Source organism: Anabrus simplex, chromosome 12 (assembly GCF_040414725.1).
Source record: "Anabrus simplex isolate iqAnaSimp1 chromosome 12, ASM4041472v1, whole genome shotgun sequence".
Taxonomy (NCBI): Eukaryota; Metazoa; Arthropoda; class Insecta; order Orthoptera; family Tettigoniidae; genus Anabrus; species Anabrus simplex.
The window spans coordinates 87,787,206-87,803,688 of NC_090276.1; the positions used below are offsets into that span (position 1 = coordinate 87,787,206).

At 41.5% G+C, this 16,483-nt stretch overlaps 1 protein-coding gene across 6 annotated transcripts in view; it reads left to right on the plus strand.

Annotated features, from left to right (window-relative positions):
- Positions 1–2,849: 2,849 nt before the first annotated feature.
- Positions 2,850–16,483, plus strand: part of Mical (Molecule interacting with CasL) — a 688,331-nt gene continuing 674,697 nt past the window's right edge. For all 6 annotated transcript variants that reach the window (XM_067156726.2, XM_067156729.2, XM_067156731.2 and 3 more), the window contains exon 1: positions 2,850–2,988. The gene's annotated coding sequence lies outside the window, so the exon portion shown is untranslated. The remainder of the gene's footprint in view (positions 2,989–16,483) is intronic.

A 16,483-nucleotide genomic window follows, 5' to 3' on the forward strand; every position in this document is an offset into this window, starting at 1 on the left:
CTAGTAAGTTTGACATGCATTGTATGTAAGCTTTGGGAAGGCATTCTTTCTGATTATATTAGACATGTTTGCGAAATTAATAACTGGTTCGATAGAAGGCAATTCGGTTTTAGGAAAGGTTATTCCACTGAAACTCAACTTGTAGGATTCCAGCAAGATATAGCAGATATCTTGGATTCTGGAGGTCAAATGGACTATATCGCGATTGACCTGTCTAAAGCATTTGATAGGGTGGATCATGGGAGACTACTGGCAAAAATGAGTACAATTGGACTAGACAAAAGAGTGACTGAATGGGTTGCTATATTTCTAGAAAATAGATCTCAGAGAATTAGGGTAGGTGAAGCTTTATCTGACCCTGTAATAATTAAGAGGGGAATTCCTCAAGGCAGTATTATCGGACCTTTATGTTTTCTTATATATATAAATGATATGAGTAAAGGAGTGGAATCGGAGGTAAGGATTTTTGCGGATGATGTTATTCTCTATAGAGTGATAAATAAGTTACAAGATTGTGAGCAACTGCAGCGTGACCTCGAAAATGTTGTGAGATGGACAGCAGGCAATGGTATGATGATAAACGGGGTTAAAAGTCAGGGTTTTGAGTTTCACAAATAGGAAAAGTCCTCTGAGTTTTAATTACTGCGTTGATGGGGTGAAAGTTCCTTTTGGGGATCATTGTAAGTATCTAGGTGTTAATATAAGGAAAGATCTTCATTGGGGTAATCACATAAATGGGATTGTAAATAAAGGGTACCGATCTCTGCACATGGTTATGAGGGTGTTTAGGGGTTGTAGTAAGGATGTAAAGGAGAGGGCATATAAGTCTCTGGTAAGACCCCAACTAGAGTATGGTTCCAGTGTATGGGACCCTCACCAGGATTACCTGATTCAAGAACTGGAAAAAATCCAAAGAAAAGCAGCTCGATTTGTTCTGGGTGATTTCCGACAAAAGAGTAGCGTTACAAAAATGTTGCAATGTTTGGGTTGGGAAGAATTGAGAGAAAGAAGAAGAGCTGCTCGACTAAGTGGTATGTTCTGAGCTGTCAGCAGAGATTTGGCGTGGAATGACATTAGTAGACGAATAAGTTTGAATGGTGTTTATAAAAGTAGGAACGATCACAATATGAAGATAAAGTTGGAATTCAAGAGGACAAACTGGGGCAAATATTCATTTATAGGAAGGGGAGTTAGGGATTGGAATAACTTACCAAGGGAGACGTTCAATAAATTTCCAATTTCTTTGAAATCATTTAGGAAAAGGCTAGGAAAGTAACAGATAGGGAATCTGCCACCTGGGCGACTGCCCTAAATGCAGATCAGTATTGACTGATATTGATTGATTGATAAATAAATACAAAACTTAAAAGCAACGAGAAAAAAAAATCGCACATATTTCTGAGAGCTAAGCATCAGAGACTGATATCACAGCCCAGACTCTCGTCCCTCTCCCCTCAACCCATTTCACACGATTTGCTGACGTATGTCCTATAGGTGCTGGGACCGGGGTGATAGCTGTGCTAGGCTTCGTTCTGCCAGATCGCCACTGTTAACTGTGAACCATAAGTTACTCATCGTATATACTTCCTCACCTCCATATGTCTGGTGTAATTATATAGATAACAGAGTGCTGGTATTTCACTCCCGTTTACTTCTCCATCCTTGTAGGAAGAAACTGCAGGACTCCTGTTATAAGACTAATATAGTTTTCTTTTTATAAGTAGATCTGCTAAAAATGAAATGCATTCTTTCAGGTTTAGTGTTCTCTTTTGTTGGTTGGAATCGAACTCGTGATCATGGGTCGGACACCACCACTGATCTCCGGAGGAAGCTCATAACCAGTGAATGATGGGTACGACCGCTGTGAAATTCATCATGTTTATTTATAATAATAATAATAATAATAATAATAATAATAATAATAATAATAATAATGATGATGATGATGACGATGCATGGCATCTGTTTCGGCTGGGTGGTGACCTAATGAGGATAAAATGAATGGCAAAGACATCATAAACACCCAGTCCCCAAGCCAGGGGAATTAATAGTGTGAGGGTGTTGATTCTGAAAATTGAACCGGGGCCATCGGAGCAAAGGCAAGCATTCTGTCCATTTAGCCACAAAGCCGGACTTTAATTTGCTGAACCTTAGGCTTCCAGCTCCACTAATCAGGTGTTGAGTATTGACAGTAGCAGTGGCCAGGGCAGTAGCTCGTGAAGCTGCCTTCACAACACAACAGGCTTTTCAGTTGGCTATTGGCTGCAGCTCAAAATGCTTCACGTTCACTAAACCAACTATCGAAAAGGGGGAACCTAAGTCTAGTGGTAGCCCACGTCTTGATCCCAGCATACGCCACTGACTAATATTCATATCACGCGCTGAAACCAAGTCAGAGAAGTTACAGTAACAGCATCTTTGACCTGATAACTCTTTAGGAAAGTCTTTCTGTTACCCAGGTGGAATTTGAGATCGCCTTTAAAATGAAAGTTTGGTATTATAAATCTCATATATGAAAAATGAAAACACTGAATCTTCTCATTCGGAGATCAACATTGCTATGCTAGCGCTTTAGTGAGTGATGCTATAACTATTGAGTGACTTGAAATGTAACATACTCTTATATTATATTGATAGGCTTTCTGCAGTATAAAATTACATTATAAATCGTTTAAAATCATTTAAGTAATGATATTTAGAAAAAATTGTACCATCAGACTGAGATCGTATTGGTATTCTGCGTCCTACTGCTGTACATCCATATCTATGGAGTATAGTTTTCTCATTGACCGCTAGAGGTGTCGATGTCTCTTCATTGTTCCCAAGCTTTGGAGCAGGTTTGGTCGGGTATAATCAGTTGCTGAAGATTTTGCCTGCAGTAATGGACGAGCTGGTTTGTGAATAAGTGTCTCGTGTGGAATGTGAATGTGCAAATTTGTTTTTGAGCGACCGTGGCAGTCTGGATACATTTCTCAGCTGTATAATCAAGTACGTGGATTCATTCAACGTTTCTCTTTGATGTTTATAGTGAGAGAATTTAAATATTTATACACCTTGTGGAAATTGGTACGAGATGCTGTGTCCAAAAATTCAAGTTGTTTTGTACAAATGTTACCGTATTTTTGGAGCTAGTGTACTTTACGATAAAGTTGTTTGTTTATTATTATTAGTATGCGTCACTTCGTAATGTATGATCTTAATTCTTGGAGATAATCGTTTATGACATTCAGGTTATTCACTGTTTGTGTTGTGTGCTCTGAATTTAATACCGTAATTTGGACTAGATTTGCCGATGCGTAAACAGCAAAGTAACTTACTGAGAAGGAATTTTCTCTGCACTTCTACTTTTGTAGGCATTTTGTTTATATTGCTTTGAGTGGAGATATTGTTGTTTTTTTTTTTTCAATGAAGTTTTATTTTGAAAGAGTCCATACATTTTTCGGCTCAAATGATTTGACGTTATTTCAGAGTTGGAGAAATATAAAGTATAATCATTGGCGTTCAGTTATCAGCGTTAATTTTCCCTTCAGAACTTACTGATGTGACAGTGTACAGAAACTGGTTTTGGTACCGTAAATATTCTCCCTTGGTGAATTCCGAATGACAGCTGATGATCGATCCTTCTGCATATGGATGGCTCTTTATTTACTGAGCTTGTTTTTGTATTTTGTGACCTCCTGCAAAGTTTACAATCGATATGTTACCGGTTAATGACATTATTTCATAAGGCTATTGCAATTGGCGAACATAGATTAAACGATACGTAAGTAGTTACGCTTTTTAAAATATATTGTTTACTCAGAAGGTCATGAGTGAGACACGCCTAAAATTATTGACATTAATTATGTGTTGTGCAGCATGACAATGGCACAGTTAATGTGTAGCACCTCAGCACGGAAAGGTGGAGTAGGAAGCAGAAAAAGGATTGTAAAAGAAAGTGAAGACGTGGGAAGTTCGTGGGGATCTTTTCCCCTCTTCTCATTGAAGATTGCTATTGTAAAACTATTGTCTCAGTCCGTCTGCTCTCATAGGGAAAGGTTGCCCGTGTTTTTCTCTTTTGTAAGAGGAGGGAGGAACACATTGTAAAATGATAATCTCGTCACCCACACTTCTAAAAATATTGTTAAATGGGGAATCCTTTTAAATTTTAGAACTTTAAATTGGCAGTGCCACAAGTGATCGCTGTTCATCTACCAATCTGTCTCCAAGATATACCTAATCCTATTTGTATCCCCCACACTGTTCCTTCATGGTTATTTACCCTGGAATAAACAGAACTACAGCATGTTCCGAGACTGTACGTAGCCTACCTAACATAAATACGGCTTCTTCCATCCCGGTAGAAACCCACCGATTCAGTTTATTATAGTTCTGGACAAGTTACGACTAGCTGTTTCCACGAAATCGTGAAAACCGGGTGAGTTGGCCGTGCGGTTACGGGCGCGCGGTTGTGAGCTTGCATCCCACTGTCGGCAGCCCTGAGGATGGTTTTTCGTGGTTTCCCATTTCCACACCCAGCAAATGCTGGGGCTGTACCTTAAGGCCACGACCGCTTCCTTCCAACTCCTAGGCCTTTCCTATCCCATCGTCGCCATGAGACGTATCTGTGTCGGTGCGACGTAAAGCCACTAGCAAAAATAATTTTTTTAAAAAAATCATGAAGGGTCCCTTCCTAAACGTCTTGACATATAGCGATAGCTACGGTGAACGAAGAGCAGTTGTAGATACAACCCCTCTTTAGTATGGCGCAAGGTTGTCAACATTTTAGAGTTCAGTTGCTGTTTGGATATGAAGTCGTAAATATAGGCTACCGTATGTGTTGTACGGTAGAGTAATTTTGAAATTATAAGTCGTGTTTAGGTCGTCATGAAGTTAACCGAATAAGCTGCCGAAAAAGTTGTGTCGGAAGTGTCAGCTGTCATTGAAAAGGGAGGGACAGGCTTTATCATCCAGAAATAAATTATATACAGAATAATAGCCTGATGCTACTAAAGAGTAGTATGCCTAATCTCTACAGTTCAGAAAATGACCGCAATATTGATAATCTCGACCGCTATCTTATCATACCCCAACAAAGAAACCTTTCGATACGACCTAGAAGTACTGTGAGTTTTACCAAAATAATGGCAGGAACCGATTATGAATTTCCGTTTGGAAGCAGACTGTGGTAAACATTCTTTATGGATTGTATGCATTAAGTCGTGTGGTTAACTTTACTACTCGGACTGTTTAGGTAGGCGCTGGCCTTCTGACCCCGACTTTGCAGGTTCGATCCTGGCTCAGTCCGGTGGTATTTGAAGGTTCTCAAATGCGTCTGCCTCGTGTTGGTAGATTTACTGGCACGTAAAAGAACTCCTGCGGGACTAAATTCCGGCACATCAGTGTCTCCGAAAACCGTAAAAATGTAGCTAGTGGGACGTGAATCCAATAACATTATTATTATCATTATTAACTTTACTACTCATCTAGTACGTTTACATGCAGGATTCAGATCGATCTCAGTACACTTCCCGTATTGAAAACGCCATGTAAACGGGGACTCAGTTCCATCCTGCAGTGTTAACACTGGACCCACGAATCGACAAGATTTTGGCAAATAAGTAGCAGTAAAAGTCGCGTTCAGTCCATAGGAATAACCTTCCGGAGAAGCGGGATAAATGGACGTACGAGTGTAAAATTTCAAATGTAAAAGTAAAATGTTGGTGTGACTTTCAAAATTTGTAATTTAAACATTATAGTTTTAATAGCAAATAATAATTAATTTAATAAATGCAAAAATATTTTTTTTTAAATACTGTCCCGGTCCGTGAGTGTTGAAAGATTGAATAGTACTCCTCTAAAACACGGCGCTACAAATATTTCATATCTTCAGTCTTCCCTACGTTTAGATATTAGATATATCATAAGGCAGATTCGGTATAAGTTCGATATAAGTGCTATTAGCTACCGTCCTCGGAGGCCCGAGTTCGGTACGGTACTTCCAGAAATTTGAGATTGACAGGAGGGCTGGTATGTGGTTAAGGAGGACATTCAGCTAGGAGGGAGGTGTGCCCTAATAGGGCTGCACAACCTCGAGACGAAAACACGAACTTGCTTCTCCGGCTCTATTGCTTCTACCTGATTAACAAACTGGCCTTTGGTCCAGTGGGTCCTGAGTCCGATTCCCGGCCGGACGAAGAATTTAACTTTCAGTAGATAATTCCTCTGGCTCGGGCCTCAGGTCACCCACGGGGTCAAATCGAAAGACCTGCACCAAGGCCACACGCCATTAGAACAAGTACATATGTATGTTCAGCGATATCATTTATTCAAAATGCCCTCTTGACTAGATATATTCTTGGTTGTATAAGGTATGTGGAAGCAAAGGGAATTACTGCGATGAAGTAAAGTACAAAACGATGGAAAGTACGAAAATATACGAGTTAAATATTAGGTCCAAGTAAATCAGAAAAAAACGGTTTCCGAATCGAAAAGATAAGCAGAAATTGTTTTCTACATGACGGATCTCCAAATTATTGGACCTGAGGGTCTCATATCAAACTTCGAGTCTCAGCAGGGGCCTGATCAAGATATTTGATCAGAAATAAAAAAAACTTCAAAGAAATTAATAAAATGTATAATAGTGTTTCTAGCGTGAGAGGTATAAAATTTTATTTTTAAATCCAGGGTTTTATCAAACTGTGGCTCTAATTCAGTCTGTGAAATAAAAATAATCTTCAAATATTGGTCACTTAAGTTACACCACCATTTTGATTTTGTGAGCTTCAATAAAGATAATGTTCCCTCACACCTATAGAGAGTCTGAAAAAAAAAAAAAAACTGAGCACTTCATTCCACTGAGAGCTCCGCTGCTATCGAAGTCAGTCGAAACCCTTCACAAAGCCAAACCGAACGCATTCTTCGGTGAAACGTCGGGACCATCACCACGGCCTACAAGCCCGGAAAACACTGACATGATTTGTAGCGCCGGCCGTGAAAGCCTCGGTCGCTATATCAAGTTTTCTGCACTCCCATAAAGATATCCTCACCTGTTGTTGTTCCATGTAAGTTCTTAAGTAACTTCGAACTCTTAACACTCTCATAAACAACAAAACTGAAGCAGAATCAGCGACATCTATTCGCCCACCCGTGGCTATTAGAGGCCACAGACATTTCTAAAATTTCTCTGTCAATTGAGTAGAAAGATTACAGCTGATGTCTTTGATTCGATGTACCACTGTGTTTACCGAAAGGAATTAAAACATGTTTTTGTTTCTAGTCACCATCAGTGAATGGCTTGCCTCTTTTTGCGGTTTTTCCTATAGTACATAAACCTACATACACAACAGCTCCACTTTGTTGAACATGTTTTGGTTTGTTGTAAACAAACCTCAGGTTTTAATATTTCTAATTTATGTTCACGCACCTTTCCTTAAAGATATGGAGGTTTTTACCGTGCCTTATTTTGTAGTGACGAGGAATATGTACTCCTTAATGACAGCAATACGTTCGTTACAGATCACACACATTTCTTTGCTCTCTTTCTCTATAACGAAATATTCCACTGAAGGTCGACATTCGCTCTTTACTTTTCCCTTCTTGCTTTAAACCGACATAGTGCACACGTGGGCCTACGCCAACGTAAACATTTAGCCTTAACCTCAAATAAAGTGCCAATGAACACAGCCTTCTGGATAGCTCAGCGAACACAGCAAGAGTCACAGCGCTCCTATAGTGCCCTCTCTCCAATTTACGAACAAGTGAAGAGCGGTCCCTCATAGGGTTAAACTAGCCGTAAAAATTGCACGCTACAATTAAAAACAAGCTTATTCCCTCCTTTTCCTGATAAAACTTAGTTATTTCCTTATTCAGTTTTATATATTTTCCACAATCCATCCAGCTGACAACCACGTCTGATGTTGCCAAACAATATTGTGAAGCGTAATTTTTTCATGTCTTTAATGAAGGAATTAGGAAGCCATGATCGTTAAGGGGTTCTATATGGTCTGACACCGTGGTAGCCGGTTCGAGTCCCGATGATAAAAAAAAATCACCATCAGAATGTTGGCCGGCAGAGTAGGGGAGGTGGTAGTATACAAATGCCTGGATTACATTCCAAACATGTCCGCAGTACTCTTATGGTGTGAGGCCATATGACGTCCGTCGGATGGAGACGTAAAGCCTTGAGCTAACCCGTTGGTGCTATTCGACGAGTAGGTTCTATGCCGGCACCGGATTTCTTCCTCTCCCTTCACGTCATTCATATATCATTAACTCATCTGATGATGTGTTGACGTCAGGAAGGGCATCCGGTCGTAAAACTAGTTATGAAGATTCATAGCGCTTCATATCCGACCTCGTAGAGAAACGAGACAAGGGTTGGACAATCTAATGAAGGAATTAGGAAAATGCAGCTTTGGTGTTACAGCGTCGTCTAGGGTGCCCCATCTCGGCTTTCGTAATTCCAATGCATAAGCGTGAAGTTGTGGTTGCATCGTGGGGTCATCTTCAGGCATAATGATCGCGCACTGTGCACACTCTGTTAACTCGTATTCAGTTGGATTTGCGTATATATTTGGTGTGATGGATCTGACTCTTTCTGTCCTATTCCGTCAATTCTTAGGGTTGACACTTGTATGGATTTCTTTCTTATCTTTCTTAATCAATTTACCCTCCAGAGTTGGTTTTTCCCTCAGACTCGGCGAGGGAGTGGCCTCCGTGGCTTAGGCGACAGCGCGCCGGCCTCTCGCCGCTGGGTTCCGTGGTTCAAATCCCGGTCACTCCATGTGAGATTTGTGTTGGGCAAAGCGAAGGCGGGACGGGTTTTTCTCCGGGAACTCCGGTTTTCCCTGTAATCTTTCACTCCAGCAACACTGCAATATCATTTTATTTCATCTGTCAGTCATTAATCATGGCCCCAGAGGAGTGTGACAGCCCTCGGCAGCCGGCATAGTTCCTATGCTCGCCGCTAGATGGTGGCTTCATTCATCCCATTCCTGACTGGAAACAGGCTGTGGATTTTCATTTTCACTCGGCGAGGTATCCCACCTTTTTCGCCTCAAGGCCAATGTCCTGGAGCGTGAAACATTGGGTCGGGATGATAAAACTGTGGAGAAGGACCAGTACCTCACCCAGGCGGTGTCACCTGCTATGCTGAACAGGGGCCTTATAGGGAGACAGAGATATTGGAAGGTATAGACAACGAAGGAGGCAGCCGTGGCCTTAAGTTAGGTACCATCCCGGTACGTATTTGCCTGGAGACGTGGGGAACCACGGAAAACCACTTCGAGGATGGCTGAGGTGGGAATCGAAACCCCTCTGCTCGCTTGCCCTCCCGAGACTGAGTGGACCCCGTTCTAGTCCTCGTACCAGTTTTCCAGTTTCGTGGCAGAGCCGGGAATCGAACCCGGGTCTCCGAGGGTGGCAGCTAATCACACTAACCACTACACGACAGGGGCATACGGTGTAGATTTCGCCCAGTTTTACGACCGGATAGTCTTCAGGCGCCTACTGAGTGGAGGGGTCTATTCACTGTGTATATGGGACGAACACTGGTTCCCATACGTATCGTCGTTGCTCTTGGAACACCTCTATGGCCGGTAAGGTTCAGTGTTGTGCGAGAAGTGTCAAAGAATTCTAGCTCTTAATGAGATCGGGTCAGTGTTTCTTCCGCAACATGATCACATAGCGGTTTTCGCATGCATTGCCACCGTTGCCTTCATAGTATCTTTTTAAGTAGTCAGTGGCTCGCTTGGTGTGTGTGATCGTTAAGGCGTCAAGACCTTCTTGTCTACCAACACAGTCGATCTGAGTCCTGTTTGTGGGGGTGGGGGTGGAGATCACCTTCAAAATGTTGGCCGGCATGATAGGAGAGGTGTGGTGTCTACTTACTAAATTGCGAACCAAAAGTCGCTATTCAGTTCCAAACTTCTCCGCAGTGTTCATATGGAGTTAAGGGTGGACTTCAGCAGAAGTACGATATGTTTCACCTTCTCAAACACGAAAGACCTGCATCGGGTGAGGCACTGGAAGCCGTATGTGTCGGCGGATACAGAGTGGGTTTCGGCCCACAAGTGGCCACGTCTGGTCGGTCCGACAGCTCTGCACTCCGACTGGCTAACCGAGCAGACGAGGGGTGGCCACGGCTCTTATCTGTGCAACTTACGGAAAGGAGGCTCCTGGCGCGGAACAGTACACAACTTCGAACATGTCCCCTAACAGTCCAGCAATTAATTCTCTTCGAGATGGAAATTGCCCTATCTCAGTGAAAAGAAGTTCCAGGAGATTAAGACTCTGAATGGTATTTCATACCAGGAAGCACGCCGTACGTTCAATTCCACGAATACTCCTACAAAACAGGTATGCTATAGCATTATAGTACAAAGCCTGTAAAGTTCGTACTTTGTTCCAGTCACTTCCAGGATCGGTGCGTCCGAAACGGCTGCTGTTCCAGCGGGCAACGTCGCAAAGAGAAAAAGCTCGAAGGTGAGGTATAACTCACCTTCGGCCATACAGAAGCCTATGTCGGCGAAGGCAACTAATACAACACAGCAGGGGAGGAAGCCAGCGGCGGCATTGTCGACTAGGACTGCCCATCTAGCCGCTCCCCCACCCCTGCTATGAAGGAGAAACAATATCCTCCGTCTGGAAGGCATGTGTCAGCTTCTACTCTAGAACCAGTGAGTGCGCAGTCCTCCTTGGGGATTACCCCACTACCAAAATGGAGACTGAAACAGTGTTTAGGATAGAAAGCGGCTTGCCGCTTCAAATCTAACACAGAAAAGAAGAGTCCACACTATGGCGCTGTTACAGTGGAACTGTGACGGTTATGATAGGCATCTTACGGAGCTGCGCCAGCTAATCAAGCTATTCGTGGCGAGTAATAATCTACTTTCAAGAAACAAATCTCAGGTCGGATCAACTTATGGTCTTGAGGAATTTCGAAAGACCGTATTCATGTCAACCGGGCTGCCGGTGACGTTGGTATCGTAACTCCTGATACCTACAGCGAACCAGTTCCATTAAAAACTGAGCTAGTAGCGGTACGTGTTTCTTTATCTGTCATGACTTTCAGTTTGTAATGTATTTTTTCCACCAAACCTGCCTGTTAATATCAGTGATGTAATGTAGGTATTGATCAGCTCCTACCTTTCCTCTTATTGGGTGATTTTAACGCTCATTACCCACTATGGGACTCTGAAACGCCTTGCTTCAGAGAGAGGGAGAAGCTGTTTGGAGGGCTGGATTTCTGCATTTTGACTATAAAGGAGCCAACTCATTTTTGGAACCTTTTTCCGCTTTGACCTTCTTTCTATAAAGCCATGCGCTCGTTCCCCTTCTTCGGTGGAGTGTACCTATATGACCTGCCCCTCTACCATTTTCCTATTGTAAGTTACTCACTTTGTTGAAACAGACAGAGGCTGCTCCTCCATGGATTCTGAAACGTGCTGATTACCGAAAGTCCACATCACTAGCTGTGTTTAACGATTCGCCCCGATGATGATATACGCCATACAATGGTGCTGCTAAGGAGTCCGTTCCATCCTTTTTTTTTCTTTCTGGAATTCTCGACGTAAACCCGTGCTGTCATGTAACGAAGAGATAGCAGCAGCTATAAAAGACCTATATCGAGTTCATAACTTGTATCTAAGGTCAGTTTGGTAACTTCACGCTAAGTCAGGAGTTATTCGAGAGAGAAAAATCATGGGAAAGATAAGTGTCGTGTTGATCCATCCTCGTTTCCAAATCATCCAGCGAGTCACTTCGCTTATGTGTCTGGTTCCGGGAATTACCGTCCCGAATTTCTTGATCTGAAGCGTGATGCAAGACGCCATCATCTACGTTTTGCAGGACAGGGCTCGCGGACCGATGTTGAAACATCTCAGTGAGAATAGCCTATGCTATATCTTAAGAGTTTTCAACCTAATCTGGTTGGAGGGTGAGTTTCCGTCTCGGTAGCGAGAGGAGATAGTAATTCCTCTCCTCAAGCCTGACTAGCACTTCAAGTATGCAGGAAGCTACGGACTTGTTTGTCTTAATAATTGTTTGTGTAAGCTGTTTTGAGAGGATGGTGATTGGACGATTTGTGTCTGGGGCAAAGAGAACTGTTTTCCGAGTACCAGTGTGGCATTTGAGCTGTTTGGTCGACCCCTTGTTACGCCTGAGTGCGGAAGAGCGCACCGGTATCGGCACGTCACAAACCACCTATCTTTTCGGAGGTAGGTGGAACATACGGATAACCAGGGATTCCATCTCGAACGCTTTTCTCCGTAAACAGCATTTGGAGGCTGTTTTCGATTTGTACAGAGCCTATGACACTTAGCATTTAGCGTGTGATGAACTGTAATACCCACATGTACAAACAAGTGCGGCCTCGGGTGGCACGGGGAGGACATCGGGTAATCAGTACCAGTAGCGGCCATTGGGAATTAGAAGTTGTAACCGTCCAGGCTTCTCCAGCCCTACTAATTTAATAATATCATTTTACGCGATATCATTTGATATCAAGTTTATCCGCCATCGGCAATTATTTGTAATAACATATTTATTCAACGTCAATCATTTGTAATCAAGGCTTTTTGGAATCATATTGTATATATGATAACGTCGTTTTATTATTTAAATTATTATATTATGTAGGATAAGAATTCATTATGTTGTAAATACGGTCAATATGTTGAGACATAGTTGTTTTCATTTCATCTCATATTTGTGTATACGGAGGGTTATTCTTGAAGCTTGGGATTTTGCGTGAGTCATGGAATTATTTTATGACCAAGGCTAGTAAACAGCGACCCGTGCGCGAGGCTTGCAAGCTGGTCAGCTATATCATCGCCACGCCTTCTGGACTTGTCGAGGAATAAGAGAAAGGGAGTTGATGCTTCGATCTATCGAATCAGATACTTCGTTGTATATGAGTTTTGAGATTGAACTGTTACCAAGAGTGGGGGTTTGCCCGGATATATACTGATTCTCAACACGAGAACGGGACCTTACAACCTAACGAGATACTCCATCACTACTACTTCTACTGTGAACATCTACTTTGAACGACGTGATTTGATTTTTGAAACAGTGTGTGGTCGCTCCGCGACATAGTTATTTTTGTACAATGTATTATCGCTTCGATACAGTACTTAGTTGCGGGAATGTTATCGGATCTACGTGAAACGAAACAAGCTTACGGCTTGTGTTATTTTCAGCAAATATTCTGGACGAAGAACTATGTTTAGTTCAAGTCTACGGAATTTTGGTACAAGTCTGTACCGTATAAATAGTATAGCTCAGTTGGATTGAGATTTCTAGTAATATGGAAAAATTCATATCTCTGAATTTTCTCCTCTTACGATCAACGCTGATCAGTTTTTACAAGTATAGGGCCAATGTCTATTTTAAAGACTAGCCAAGCAGGGAGTGCTAGACCAGATAGCCCGTACCATATCAGAGAAGGAAGGAAGGATGTCCATGGAGCAAAGTCTACACCGAGAAGGAGAGAACGAGTAACCACGGAAACCTGATGACTTCAACGGAAGCTGCAATTGGTGAGCTTCAATTAGATAAAGCAAGCAATAGTAAATTCAGTAAATTATAAATTCCTCCACGCTTTAAGGAAACTTTTCCGATTCATCTCATTTTTTTGTATAATAAATTCATTTGTATTTTATATTGCGTTAATTTTCTTTCTTAAGCGATACTTAATGGTTAATTATTTAAAATCCTACCCCTGTGATTTCAATATAAGTCTCTATGCTAGTAAATATAAATTTTGGTTTACAGTTTTATTCAAAACTGTAACCATGGTGCCCAAACATTACATAGAGAAATGGGGAACCATGGAATGTTAATTGTTTCTATTTGCGTGGCAATTTTCGGGCAAGCCACAAATAGTTTATTTAATATTCATGTTTCCCAAGATAATAACTTTCATCTCCCCAAGTGTTTTGACGAGGTGGAACAGTTACAGAGTCTCCGGGTTTGTGGAATATAGCGGAAGGGAGGAGGGGGTCTATATACATGAAAACTGAAAGGACAAAAAGCTATAAAATGGAATTTCGATAGAGAGTCTCCAAACTTAACTGTGGTGATAATATTTATTTGAGATTTTGATTCAATACTACGTAATAAAACTTCCACCAAAGGAACAATAATTATGTATTACAATTAAATTAGAAGTACGGCGTGATTATACAGTTAAAATAATTTGGTATTTGACTGCATACTTAGAAACTAAAAGAAACTAAACTAAAAGACTAAAACTAAAGAGACTGCCAGACTAACGAGTGCGCGCGGCAAGCAGGTGAATCATATCCAAAGAAGATGGAATCATCATAGGATCATTCCACAGTGTCCATGACTTTGGCAAATATATATATATATATATATATATATATATATATATACCTGCCACCCTTCCTCACAGCACATGCACTTGGGCGCTATACAAATCGGTTAGTCGCGTAAACGACATTTATTGCGTATTTTCACTAATAATTAGCTGATGAGACAACAAGGCTTGTGCAAATTCCTTGTTTCAGCCAGCTCAAATGCCATACAGATGTAATGTTTTCTCCACAAAGTGGGGGGGGGGGGGACTCCCACCTCCTGATCGCCGCTACTTATTAGTACAATATTTATTTAATACTCCTCATAGAAACTTATTCACTTTAATGTCAGTATTTACAACTACGGAAGCAGTATTTTTATAGCGTATGCGTACGAATACATTACATCTCTCCCCGAAGAGCAATTGTTTTTTGTAGATTCACTCGAGGGTAACTACACAATTATGTTGACACTGTACCGTTCCTTAAATATTATGTTAGTATATTGTAACATTTATTTTTCGTACCTCTTCCTTGTCAGAACGTAACTTGCGTAAGCACACGGCGCAAAGCGGTGTCACATTTCGTGAATGTGGTCGTTACCAGTGCGTGACCACCTGAGTCAAGGTCAAGGTGTGTTGTCGTCCATCAGCAGGAAGTAAGCCCCTTCTGTCGTTTGCAAGACCAAAACTGGAATGAGTGCTTCAGGAGCGCAGTATTGCCCATTTACATGTTTAACATTGAAATTAATGATCGAGGAACTGTTTGTCTGAAGAATGATCACTTGGATTAGTACTCCCAGATGCATGCACGTAGTATGAAGGCTGTTTGCGAATGACCATTTTGTTCTGGTAAATGGTCAGAAATACAACCAAGTTATAAGGCCTTAATTTTTATATACAACTTTCTTCGTGGATCGGTGGTAGAGTGTCTGTGTACCGATCCCAAATTCGCGGGTTCAAACGCGGCAGTGGTAGTCGAATTTTTGAAGAACGGGAGGCGGTGGAGTCTATTCTGCACTCTATGCCGAACGGTCTCAGCTTCTAAAATATCTCTGACACATTTGGTGTAAACCGGACCAAATTAATTAAAACTCAGCCATACATCGTCCAACAGCATCCTTCTTTCTGCCATCTAGTTGAATAGAACGGAACGTCGAAATTTACACGCAGGCACTTCATCATCTAGGTATTCTGCCTTATGGCAGGTCTTGTCATGGGATGAACCTCTTCCACTGTTGCCTGTCCTGCGCCAAGTTTTTCATGTCCGAATATTTATTTCCTTGGATATTGTCCAACATTTGATATTTTTTCCTTCCTCTTCCTCGATTGTCTTTCACCATTCCTTCTATTCCTTCTTTCATTAAACAGTCCCTCCTCAAACAATGTCCAATCCAGTTCATTTTTCTCCTTCTAATGATTTGTAATATACTTCGTTCTTTTCCAACTCTTGGTAATGCCTCCTCATTCCCTACCCGGTCTTCCCATTTCACTCATTCTATTCTCCTCCATACCCACATCTCTAGTGCCTCCAATCTTCTCTCATCTTTCTTTCTCAATGTCCAAGTCTATGCGCCATACAGCGCTATGCTCCAAATGAAACACTTAGCAAGTCTTTTCCTCAAATCTTTGTTTAGTGGTCCACAAAGTAATTTTGAATTCTTCTTAAAACCTTCTTTTGCTATGGCAATTCTTTTCTTAATTTCTGTCGTGCAATACATATCATCTCTGATCATACTTCCCAAATACTAAGTTACTGACTTGCCCTATTTCTTCTCCCCCTATACTAATATGACAGCTTCTACCTTTTCCTCCAATTATCATACTTTTGGTTTTATTAATTCTCATTCCATATTCTTCTAATTTCATGTTGAGTTTATCGAACATTTGTATCATTTCACGTTCGCTTTCTCCCTTCACACCCATATCATCTGCAAATCTTATACATTCTACTCTCCTACCTCCAACACAAACTCCACTATTTCCATTAAAACTTTCATTGATTATTTCTTCGAGATAGATGTTGAACAGTGTCTGTGATAAAGAGCAGCCCTGTCTTACACCTCCTCCTAATTCAATTTCTTCACTCAACTCATCTCCTATTCTCACTCTTGCTCTCTGGTTTAAATACAAATTCTTTATTAGCCTTCTATCCCTCCAATCAACTCCATGTTTCTTCGGGAT